Source organism: Pipistrellus hanaki, assembly GCF_964339955.1.
Source record: "Pipistrellus hanaki genome assembly, chromosome: 2".
In the NCBI taxonomy this organism is placed as follows: domain Eukaryota; kingdom Metazoa; phylum Chordata; class Mammalia; order Chiroptera; family Vespertilionidae; genus Pipistrellus; species Pipistrellus hanaki.
The window spans coordinates 191,437,410-191,449,048 of record NC_140504.1 but is presented as its reverse complement, the minus strand read 5'-3'; the positions used below and the strand labels follow the sequence as shown (position 1 = coordinate 191,449,048).

Sequence of the window (11,639 nt, the reverse complement as noted above, 5' to 3'; positions counted from 1 at the left end):
TCCACACAGCCTGCTTGTTCAGTCGTTTGGTTGTCCCTCACTAACCCCTCTGCTGGTCTAGTCGTAGGCAACCATCTTGTGAGGGTGTGATGGTCAAATTGCATATTACCTATTTATTACATAGGATTTTTGGAGGGGAGAAGGAGATAGAAACATCAATGAGAGAGAACCATTGATTGGCTGCCTCCTGCACGCCCCACGCTGGGGATGGAGCCCTGACTGGGAATCAACCCATGGGTTCCTGGTTCATAGGTGGATGCTCAACCACTGAACCACACCAGCCGGGCCTGGATTTCCATCTTGACTTTGCCACCAGCTTGTGAGGCAACTGTGGGCAGTCACTTCGTCTCTCTGGCCAGTGGTTAGTGCCACCTGCATCCCTCCCTCTTTCTCAGGTCACAGCGGAGCCAAGGGAGAGCAGAGCCCCCGTCCGCTCAGCGGTGTCATTTACGATGATGCGTGCACAGTGAATCCTGTCCTCCCCAGACGCTCAGGGTGTGGGACATTCTGCTTCATGGAATGTTCTGGGACATGGAAACGTTCCCAGACATTCCTTTTGTTCCTTTTGTGGCTATTGAACCCCATTAAATCATCTATTTAGCAAATATTTGTCTCCTGCCTATGCTCGACTAGGCTCTGTTCCCAGTGTTGGGGATTTCAGTGAGAACGACAGCCGAGTCCCAGCTTCCGGGATGCACAGGCTGGGGGAAGACATGGGGCCAATACGCCGCACAGCACTACAGGATGGGCACACGGAGGAGGGGAGCACAGGACACGTGGGGGCCCCAGGGTCGAATCAGGGGTCACTAGAGAAGAGATCCTTGAGAAGGTGTCATTTACACTGAGAGCATCAAGAAGCAGCTAGCCACAGTGCTGGGGGCATGGCGGCAGAGGGGACAGTATGGGCAAAGGCCCAGCCACACCCCTCACACATTCATCTGTGCTATGGAGCATACAACGTAAAGCCGGGAAGGCGAGAGAGAAGGGGTGCGTGTGTGTGTCAGGAGAGGGCGATGGCGAGGAGATCAAGGATGTAAGGGAGAGCATGGCCGGTGTGGCTTAGTGGTTGAGTGTCAACCTATGAACCAGGAGGTCATGGTTTGATTCCTGGCCAGGGCATATGCCAGGATTGCAGGATTGATCCCCAGTGGGGGGCGTGCAGGAGGCAGCTGATCGATGATTCTCTCTCATCATTGATGTTTCTATCTCTCTCTCCCTCTCCTTTCCTCTCTGGGAAAAATAAAAAAAGATTAAAGAAAAGAAAAGAATGTGGGAGAATTTGGCCTGGCCTGAGGCAGGGGCCACCTGGTAGGTTAGGGCTGCAGGCTTATTTATTCTCAAGTATGGGTTTCTTTCTCCTACAAGTACAATGGAGGGTGGAAAGTGAAGTAAAAACATGAATTCACACGCAGAGGAGAGGCCTCCAAGTCAGATGGGTTATATGGGCCGGGAGGGATACAGGCAAGAGGAGGGCATAGCCCTGGAAGGGAGCCAGGCTCCCCGGGGCCTGCAGAGGGTGGCCACGCGGGAACGGGGGCCTGGCATCACCAGATCCTCAGCTTTGTGAAGAGAAGCCAGCAGTCTGGCTTTCTATGGGAACTCTCCCAATTGTTAAATGCTGGTAACTAACAACAACAACAACAACAACAACAATAACACTACGGGAGGAGCAATATGCTTCTGCGGCTCCATTGTTCTATGAGCTGGTGGGTTGCAACCTTGGATCCCCAGGGTTCTACTGCTAAGGGTTTGAGGGTGTCCACTGGAATCTATTTTGATCCTCTCGTGGTCTCAACCTGGGCTGGGCTCTGGGGCACGATGGTGGCCTGGGGGGTGGCCCCTGCCCTCAAGCCTGGGTCATAGCTGCCCTCCAATTGGGGAGATTTCAAATCAGTACGTGCCCCGGAGCCAACTTAACAAAAGTAAAGCAACCAACCAGAGCTCAGAGCCGGTGGAGCTCGGAGCAGAGGGGGTCAGGGAGCGGCCATGGAGGTCTCCCAGGCAGGCTGGGGCTTCTGATGTTTCTGGGAGGGAGGGGGAGCCTGCCCTAGTGCCATGGTCGGCAAACCGCGGCTCGCGAGCCACATGCGGCTCTTTGGGCCCTTGAGTGTGGCTCTTCCACAAAATGCCACGGCCTGGGCGAGTCTATTTTGAAGAAGCGGCGTTAGAAGTTTAAGTTTAAAAAACTTGGCTCTCAAAAGAAATTTCAATCGTTGTCCTGTTGATATCTGGCTCTGTGGACGAATGAGTTTGCCGACCACGGGCCTAGTGCAACCAAAGAGGGGCAGGCATTCAGCCTGGAGGGCTCAGGACCCAGGAGGAAAGCTAGAAGGCCAGGGAGGGGCGTTGGAGCGGCGAATGCAGGTTCAGATGATCTAACTTCCGGTCCCAGGCTTAATGCTAGGAGCCCCGGGTCACCCGGTGGACATGTGGAGATGCTCTTGCTGCTTTGCTAGCATTCCAGAAACTTCCCTCTCTGCGGTCACGGCCACCGTTCATTCACCCCTGGAATGGGAGCTCGTTCCAGCAAGGCAAGGAGCATGCCTGTTTTGTTCACTGCTGTCTCCTGCGAGCCTAGAAGGATGTCTGGAACGTAGTACGTGCTCAACTAACATCTACTGGCCAATTGCTATGAGCCCAGGGTCGCTGTAGGCCTGGGGCTTCCCACAGCGCCTGTGAGTAAGCCCTACGACAGGCTCTATGGGGCTTATCTTCTGGTGTGGCGCTGGACAATGAACAAACTGACCCATGAATGAGACGGCTTCAGAGAGGGGTGACCCCAGTGTGGCTTGTCTCAGCACACTGCGTGTTTCTGTGCCTCCTCCTGGCCTCTGAGAACCGAGGGGGCAGGGCTGGGGTCTGTCTGGTTCCTTGTGTCATGCCTGGCCCCTGAGGCTGGCGCCTGACATGTGGGGAGTAGTTTTAAAAAAATAGTGTCTTTTGCTGGCTGCACTGAATGGACGCACACAGGCTGACAAAGACTCCAGCCCGCATCCACCTGTGCCCTCTGGAGTCTGTAGAACTCCGTTATTATCAGCCCAGGAGTAATTGCTGATAAGCCTGAGAGTGTGAATTTCATTGTAAAATTGAGAGGTAGCAGGGCAGTGTTTCATAACTCCAGGGATAATCTTAATTAATGACCTGATAAGTCTAATTAATTGCATCATATCCGCAGGCCCTCGTTGGAATTCTGGGAGGGAGTAGTAGCTGGCGTGCTCTTGGCAGCTCTGGAGGCTGGAAGGAAGGAGGTGCTAGGATCTGCCTTCCACCGCTTCCTTGCCGGGTGAGTCTGGGCAAGTGACGGCTGAGCCTCGGGCTCCTCATCAGGAAGATGGGCCACACGCAGGGCTGTTGCCGGTTCAGGGAGACGTTCTCACGCAGCTTAGCAGACCCGTGCCTGCAGCAGCTACCGAGGGGCTGAGGGCTGTCAGCTAGCAGAGACAGGGCCAGGCATCCCAGGCCTGGGTTTCCCCCTGGGCCCAGCCCTGGCATCTCTCACCTCCTGGGAAACCCCTGGCAAACTCCTGAAAGTGAGGAGGGAGAAGCTGCAGCTCCTGTGCGTGTGCGGGACTTACTGGGATTGGGACGGGGTATGGGGGCTTCTGGTGGGAGAAGCAGGGAAGTGGGAGGGACCCTGGGAGTGGTGGTGGGGGGGTCCCTGTGTGGCCTGGGGCAGACCTCAGTTTCCCCAGCTGCATGGGAGAGGCTGGGTCAGGTTGATGGGCACAGGGCCAGCGGGAGGGCAGACGCCGTCCTGCCACAGGGGGTGGGGGGCTCCCCTCTTCCCGGCCCGTCCTCCGGGGGCGCCAGCGCGGGCCGGGGCGGCGGCGGCGGCCGCCAGGGGTTAAGCGGTGACTTCAGCGGCGGCGGCCGGGCGGGCGCGGGGCGGTGCCGAGCGCGGTGGCCGGGCCAGGCCGCTCCGAGGCGGCGCTGCCGGCGGGGCCATCGGTGGCGGCGGCGGCGGGCCGGGCGGGCGCGGGGCTGGGCCCCGGCCATGGGCGCCCGCGGCGGCCGGGGGGCAGAGGCGCGGGGCCGGCCGCCGGCGCCTTTGTGAGCGGCGCGGACAACAAAGGCGCGGCCGCGGCTGGAGCGGTGAGTGCGGCCCGCGGGCCGGCCGGCGGGGGCGCGGGGCTGGGCCGGCCCGGGAGGGGCTCCCCGAGGGGGTGTGTGGTCCCGGGTGACCCCAGGACCGGGGCGCCTCGGTGCCAGGGTCTCGGAGAGAGAGTCCAGGGCCCCGTGGCGGGGCATCCCGGCCCCTGGCGCGGCTTTGCTTCTGCGGGATCTTTGTGTGTCTCTGCCTCTCCGGGGGCGAGCCTGGTGCCCCCACGGGGTCCTGGGGGGTCAGTGAGCGTGTGTGTCCCGGGGCCTCTGGGTGTGAGGTCCACGCCGGCATCTTCCTGGAGTCCCTGGCGTGTGTATGAGTGTGTGTGTGTGTGTGTGTGTGTGTGTGTGTGTGTGTCCTGGAGCCTGCGATCTCTGTCTGTGTCCCTGGAGCCTGTGTGTGGACGGGTCTCTGGGTGAGTGTCCCAGAGCCGGGGTCTGCTCTGTGTGGGGGTCACTACATGGGCCGGTTGAGTGTGAGTGTGAACGTGTACCTTTCAAGTGTAAGTGTGCACCCCTCTCCCCACGGGAGTCTGTGTCCCATCCCTCTGCATGACTTCTGACCTGCTTTTGAGTGTGTGTGTGTGTGTGTGTGTGTGAGAGAGAGAGAGACACACACACACTCTGTGCTTCACTTTCTGTCCACGGATGGACACTTCAGGTTCTGCTGTCATGGGGCTTCACCTCCCCCCCTGCTGCTGACCTTGGGGGTCCCTGGGGTTGCATGAAGCCAGAGGCTGCTCCTAGCGCCTCTGTGCCGGGCTTGCCCCCCTCAACCTGGACGCTGGCCCAGGGATGGAGCAGGGCGGCTGCATGGAGGAGGGGGTGGGAGGAGAGGTGCCCTGGTCAGCGGGAAGGCCATGGCCACAGAACCGGGGAGGCCTGGACATCCTGGGGCAGGGAAGGGTGTCGGGGTGGGCCCTGCTGAGGGTGAAGGTCAGCGCCCTGGCTGCCAGGGTGGTCTCTGAGAGGGGAGCTCAGGCCTGGAGAAGGAGAATGTGGGAGACTTCCTCCTCCCTGTCCCAGGGTGGTGGGGGGCCCAGGCAGAGGTCAGGAATCTCTTTTAGCCTGGAGGACCCCGGCTCAGGCCGCAGCAGGGAGGAGGTGGTGAGACCTTGCCTCAAAGTCCTTGGCCGTCCTGAGGGGCTCACCCGGGGAAAGCCCTGCCCTGCCGGCCCCAAGCACCATCTGCTCCTCCTCAGATGCCGAGGAGAGGCACAGGTTGTGCACATTCATTAGTTCTCAGCCCTTCCCTGCAGCCCTGCCTGCATGGCCATCAGCTGCAGCATCCATCTGTCTACCCGTCCAGCGCGGTGCCCCACGGTGTCCAGTCCTTCGACACACAGACTAGGACGGAGGGCCCAGTTTGGAGATAAATCTCCAGGCTCCCGGAGACTGTGGGTGGGGGCTGCCCTGCCCCCACTCAGGCTCCAGGGTGACTCTCAGAGCCCTCCCTGTGCACGGGGAGGCCTGAGGTTGTGCCGGTCTGAGGTTGTGCCGGGTCTGACTCTCACGCTGCTCCCTCATGCTTGCCTGCCTGAGCTCCCTGCCCCTCCTCTTCCACCAAATACCCTTCGCCCCTGCTGTTGCCTCCGTGGAAAGCTGGTCCCATCCTTCGCCTCTTCACTTCTCACCCAGGATCTCTTCCTCTCGGCCAGCCAGGCGGGCTCACAGGTCCTTGTTCACGAAGCTGCTCCAGCCTCATTGTGGGGAGGGTGGCTTTGTACCTTCAGAGGACTGCAAGCCTTTGAGAGCAGGGACCATGTCTGTCCTGGAACAGGGCCTGGCACATAGTAGGTGCTCGATAAATAGTTGCTGATTAGTGAATGTCCAGTAATTAACGGTTCCTACATTCTGCTCTTTCAAGTTTTATCTTGGGAGGAGTCTGAGGAGGGGGTATAGCTGGTGGGCTCCTCGGTACCAGTACCAGGTTAGTGTAGTAGGAGGAAAGCCTACTGTTAACTAGGTAAGTAGTAAATGAATGAACAGGTGTTGGTAGTATCTGGTAAAGTGCCAGATGCTGGGCTAACTGCTTCACATCTAGGTGTGATCTCTTTTTTATTTTATTTTACTTTATTGATTTTTTACAGAGAGGAAGGAAGAGAAATAGAGAGCTAGAAACATCGATGAGAGAGAAACATCGACCAACTGCTTCCTGCACCCCCCCCTCCCCCCCCCACTGGGGATGTGTCCGCAACCAAGGTACATGCCCTTGACTGGAATCGAACCTGGGACCCTTCAGTTCCCAGGCCGACACTATCCACTGAGCCAAACCTGCTAGGGTCACATGTGTGAGCAAGGAGCAGAGTGGAAAGCATATAATCTTAACCAGATAAGTTTAGAAAAGATAAGGTGGGTGATGTGTAGATATGATAATAGTAACTTAGATTCATATCACCCTTTTAGGTCCAGATCTCTGTTTCCGAAACAGCCCTGATAATTGGGCCGGGAAGATGGGTTCATACCCATTTTACAGATGAGGAACATGAACCATAGCCTAAGGTCATAGTTAGTCAGTGGAGGACTCCAGCCTGGGTCTCCCCGGCCGCCCAGTCCTTGCTGTTTTGTGAAGGCTTGTCTTCTCTGCATTTGTGTTCTCATCGCCTGCTGGACAGAGGTGAATGGGCCACTGTCCTTGCCCTCAAGGAGTCTGAAGTCCAGGAAAGAGAACCGGATTCGTAAGCAGCAGAGTGGGCCCGAGTTCTCTGTCCACCCCACTGTGCCGCTGGGCCCCCGCTCAGCCCGTCCTGGCCATGTGTCCCTGGAGAGTTCCTTGGTCTCTGTCTCGCTGGAGGCCATCAGAGCCACTATCTTTTGGGGCCGAGAGAGCTCTCAGGAGTGGCTGTCCTTACAAGGCTGTACTGGGCCCTGGGCAGTGGTATGCTGGGGCCAGTGTGCACCAAAGCATGAGAGCAGATCACTATATTTGAGGAATTTTGTGAGCTGGCTGTTAGACACAGTCTTTATAAAAAAAAATTGTACGCCTATAAATTTACAGTTAAAAAGTTTATACTAGCCATGCAGGTTTGGCTCAGTGGATAGAGCATCAGCTTGGGATTGAAGGGTTCTGGGTTCCCTACCAGTCAAGGGCACAGGCCCAGGTTGCAGGCTGGATCCTCAGTAGGAGTGTGTGCAGAAGGCAGCCCATCAATGATTTTCTCTCATCATTGATGTTCCTATCTCTCTCTTTCCCTCTCCTTTAATCTCCGAAATCAATAAAAATGTATTTTTAAAGTTATAATAGAAGCAAGGATAACTCAAAACATAGTACTTCTAATCACTTCACTATTACCTATGTGTTTGTGGTTATTTTGTGTCTTTTATGTGTTTGTATTTATATTATACAATGAGTGGCCAGATTATTATGATCTTTAAACACATAATAATCTGGCCACTCAGTGTAAATCCTATATAATAAAAGGCTAATATGCAAATTGTCCCCTCGACCAGGAGTTCAACCAGCAGGCAAGCTGGCCAACCACCCATGTCCCCTCCCCCTAGCCAGGCTGGCCGGACACGACCCATGCATGAATTCATGCATCGCCTCCTCTATCTATCTATCTATCTATCTATCTACTGAGTGGCCAGATTATTATGCGTTTCGAGATTATAATAATCTGGCCACAGTGTATATACATAATGTTTTGGAATATATGACAATGGTCCCATGGATATAATAGAAATGAAGGCTTTATGGTTTAGGTTTGTTTTTTTTAATCTAACGGGAACAGTGTCTGGAGCTTGGCAGTAGACTCCCTCTCGCTCACAGCACCTCCATTCTGAGTGCACGGATTGCACCCAGTCCCTCAGCCCCTGGCCTGTCTCCTCCAGAGGAGCCCGTCCCCCAGCGCTGCATGGTCAGAGGGCGCGGCAGCCCCAGGCCCGGCTGGTGGGCTTCGGAGGACCCGGCTGTAGGTCGCTGGTGAAGACCTGAGGTCCTGTCCTTGGACGCAGGCCCACGGGAGACACTGAACCCGTGTGAAGTACCACTGCCGCTCCCGTAAAGGTTTTTCCTTCCCCTGTGGGGCCAGCCTGTCCCACGTTGGGAACATTGTCAGGTTGTGATGGTGAAAAGCATAGATCGTTTTATTTCTCCCACCAGCTCCATACCAGAGAGAGCCTTTTATGCCAGATAGGGCCAGTGGAACCCAAACAAATTTCCAAAGTCAAAACAGTGAGTTCTGGGTCCTACATTCTCTCCATGTTAACAACACTGTTTTATCCTGAACCACCACAAAGTTCCTGGATCTGACCGCTGCTCCAGCAGGCAGGAGCCACCCACGTGGCCCTGGCAGTGCTATGTTCCTTTCCTTTCTGTCCTGGCTTCTCATCCTGCAGACCCTCAGGCCGCTGTTCACGCCCTCCTGACGGTCACTGTTATGGTGCTCGGTGTCCCATCCAGCCAGTTTCCCCTCCATATTTCCACCCCGTTCCCGGGGCAGCGCTGACAGCGCCGTGTTCTCTCTCTGACCCTGTCGGAAGGAAGCTGGGGAGGACTTGGGGACAGTGGGATAAAGTCTGCAGCGTGTCCAGTAAGGCCCTAGGCCTTCCCACTCACTCACTGACTCCCCGAGCATCTTCCAGTCCCGCAGGCCCCAGTCACGGTCAGTGCCTGCACAGGTGCACCGTTTTACGCTATACACTGTGTTTTACTGTACCTTTCCGTGTTTGGTTATGCTGAGACACACAGATACCATTGTTCGTGGCCTATAGTATTCAGTACAGGAGCCTGCTGTGCAGGCTTAAAGCCCAGGAACAATAGGCTATCCCAAATGGCCTGGGTGTGGAGTTGGTTATACCATCTCGGTTTCTGTAAGTGCACTCTGATGTTCACACAAGGATGAACTAGCCTACCGGTGCATTTCTCAGAATGGAGCCCGTCATTATGTGACATGTGACTGTACAATATACAATGAGTGGCCAGATTATTATGATCTCTGAATGCATAATAATCTGGCCACTCAGTGTGTGTGTATGTGTGTGTGTGTGTGTGTGTGTGTGTGTGTATCTTAGAGGCCCAGTGCATCATGAATTCGTGCATGGGTGGGGTCCGGCCAGCCTGGTGGAGGGAACAATTTGCATATTAGCCTTGTATTATATAGGGTATACATTGAGTGACCAGAGTATTATGTAGCTACTCGATGTACTTGCTGGTGGCTACTGCACATTTATTCCCAACTGTGTGTTTGGTGGTGTCACCTTGGTAGTTTGAAATCGGCCGTACTGAGAATATTTACACCACAGAAATTGGCAAACACTTTATTTATTTATTTATTTATTTAAAATATATTTTATTGATTTTTTTACAGAGAGGAAGAGAGAGGGATAGAGAGCTAGAAACATCGATGAGGGAGAATCATCGATCAGCTGCCTCTTACACACCCCCTACCGGGGATGTGCCCGCAACCAAGGTACATGCCCTTGACCGGAATCGAATCCAGGACCTTTCAGTTCACAGGCCGACGCTCTATCCACTGAGCCAAACCGGTTTTGGTTGGCAAACACTTTTAATCAGGCCTCACCCCCTCATTGGTTGTTAAACATTTGTCAGCTCACCCTGGGGAGCCAGCAGTGAACAGTACAGGTACAGCCCCTCCCTGGAGCTTGCCTTCTGGTGCTGACCAGTCCAGGGCTGGTTTAGGGTCCTCAAGAGTGCAGAGCAAGAGGGGCAGCTGCTGGGCTGGGCCTGTGGTGGTGGTTGGGGTTGTAAATGGCCCTCAAATGACCTCTCCTTGTGGGAACTGAGTTATTATATTGCCATGCGCCAAGAAGAGGGGAAATGGGTTGAGGATAGGATCCTGTTAATTGAGAGCCTGCTTTGCCATTGATTGAATAGCCACACGCAGGGGACCCAGGCATCTGGGAGGCGAAGCGGTGGTGGAGTCTGAGGACACTGTGAACAAGTCAACCAGCTCAGGGCTGGTGGAGGTGTGATGTCCAGGACCCAGGTGGCTGGAGCTGGCTGGGAGGATTAGGCAACAGCGGGCATGGCCTATCCCCATGGTTGGCAAACTATTTCTCTTGAGCCACACGTGGCTCTTTGGCCCCTTGAGTGTGGTTCTTCCACAAAATACCACGGCCTGGGCGAGTCTATTTTGAAGAAGTGGCGTTAGAAGAAGTTTAAGTTTAAAAAATTTGACTCTCCAAAGAAATTTCCATCATACTGTTGATATTTGGCTCTGCTGACTAGTGAGTTTGCCGACCACTGGCCTCTCCCTATGAATTCTTGGACAGCACAAGAGAGCAGAGCCGGACTGTTGAGCGGACATCTCTTTACAAGAGCGTTAGCTCTTGTCCAGTGTGTGAGCTCTGGTTGGGAGATGGACGTGCCTGCAGTGACATTCAGTGGAGGAGTGAGAGCAGGAGAACGGGGTGGGGAGAGGGAAAGGGTCTGGATCAAAGGAACAGCATGTGCGAAGGCTCAGAGGCAAGAGCTGTTGGGAGTTCAGTCCGGCTCGGGTGTGAGAGCAAGGACCGAACCTTCCTCAAGTCAGAGGGCACAGGAGTCCCACCACACCTCGCCTGCCAGGGGCATCATGTTGTGGGGTCAGCCCCTCCCTGCACATCGGTATTCCCCAAGCTGCCTGCTGCCTAGTGTTCCAGCCCCAGCCCTGTGGCTGGTGGATTCTCAAAAACATTTCCATTTTAATATCAGACCAAACAAAAGAGAATTTGGAAGGTGGGTCTACTGCCCTTCCCACCCCATCCCCCGTCCCACTCACCAATAATACCAGAAAAGCCAAAGATAGAAGTAACTGGAATTGAGGTTACCCAGTGTTTTTGGTTACTTCTGCCCTTCACTTAAAAAGGAAGTTTGAGAGCTTCTTTCTTTCTTTCTTTAAAAAAAAATATTTTATTGATTTTTTACAGAGAGGAAGGGAGAGGGAGAATTAGAAACATTGATCAGCTGCCTCCTGCACACCCCTCAGTGGGTATGTGTCTGTAACCCAGGTACATGCCCTTGACCGGAATCGAACCTGAGACCCTTCAGTCTGCAGGCTGACGCTCCATCCACTGAGCCAAACTGGTCAGGGTGAGAGCTTATTTCTTTATAGACAACTCATGTTCACGTTATGTCTTTAGGTGCCAGATACTTGAGAGGCATCAGTTCCCTTAATTCCCGTACCGAGCCTGCAGGTGGGTTCTGTTGTCCCATCTTATGGAGGAGGAAACAGAGTCTTAGAGCCTGAGTGACTTCCCCAAGCTCACAGTGTTTGCAAGCAGCTGGATTCAAACTACGTAGTGAGATCTTCCTCAAATCCGACTCCCCTCCTTCCTCTATTTTCCGTTTCCCTTTGAGAAATGGGGGCGAGAAGAGCCCTCTCCCTTCCACCCCACCTCCCAGTCTATAATTTCAGTACACTCTGCCATTCTTTGTCTGAAATGGATGGTTTTTTTTGTTTGTTTGTTTTCCCCCCCCACTTAGCTGGGTTCATTGCCCTGTGGTTTAGAGTCAGGCCTAGAATAGAACCCCAGTGCCCAAAGGGGCCCCCAGGCCTGCAGCCGGCAAGTGCTAATAATAATGGCGCGTATTTATG

The 11,639-nt window shown here is 54.7% G+C and overlaps 1 protein-coding gene across 5 annotated transcripts in view; it reads left to right on the top strand.

The window, feature by feature from the left end:
* Positions 1-3,935: 3,935 nt before the first annotated feature.
* The window catches only part of ARHGEF10L (Rho guanine nucleotide exchange factor 10 like), a 119,563-nt gene continuing 111,859 nt past the window's right edge, over positions 3,936-11,639 (top strand). For 4 of the 5 annotated variants that reach the window (XM_084875223.1, XM_084875222.1, XM_084875220.1 and 1 more), the window contains exon 1: positions 3,936-4,092. The gene's annotated coding sequence lies outside the window, so the exon portion shown is untranslated. The remainder of the gene's footprint in view (positions 4,093-11,639) is intronic. The other variant, XM_084875224.1, reaches the window with a different exon arrangement.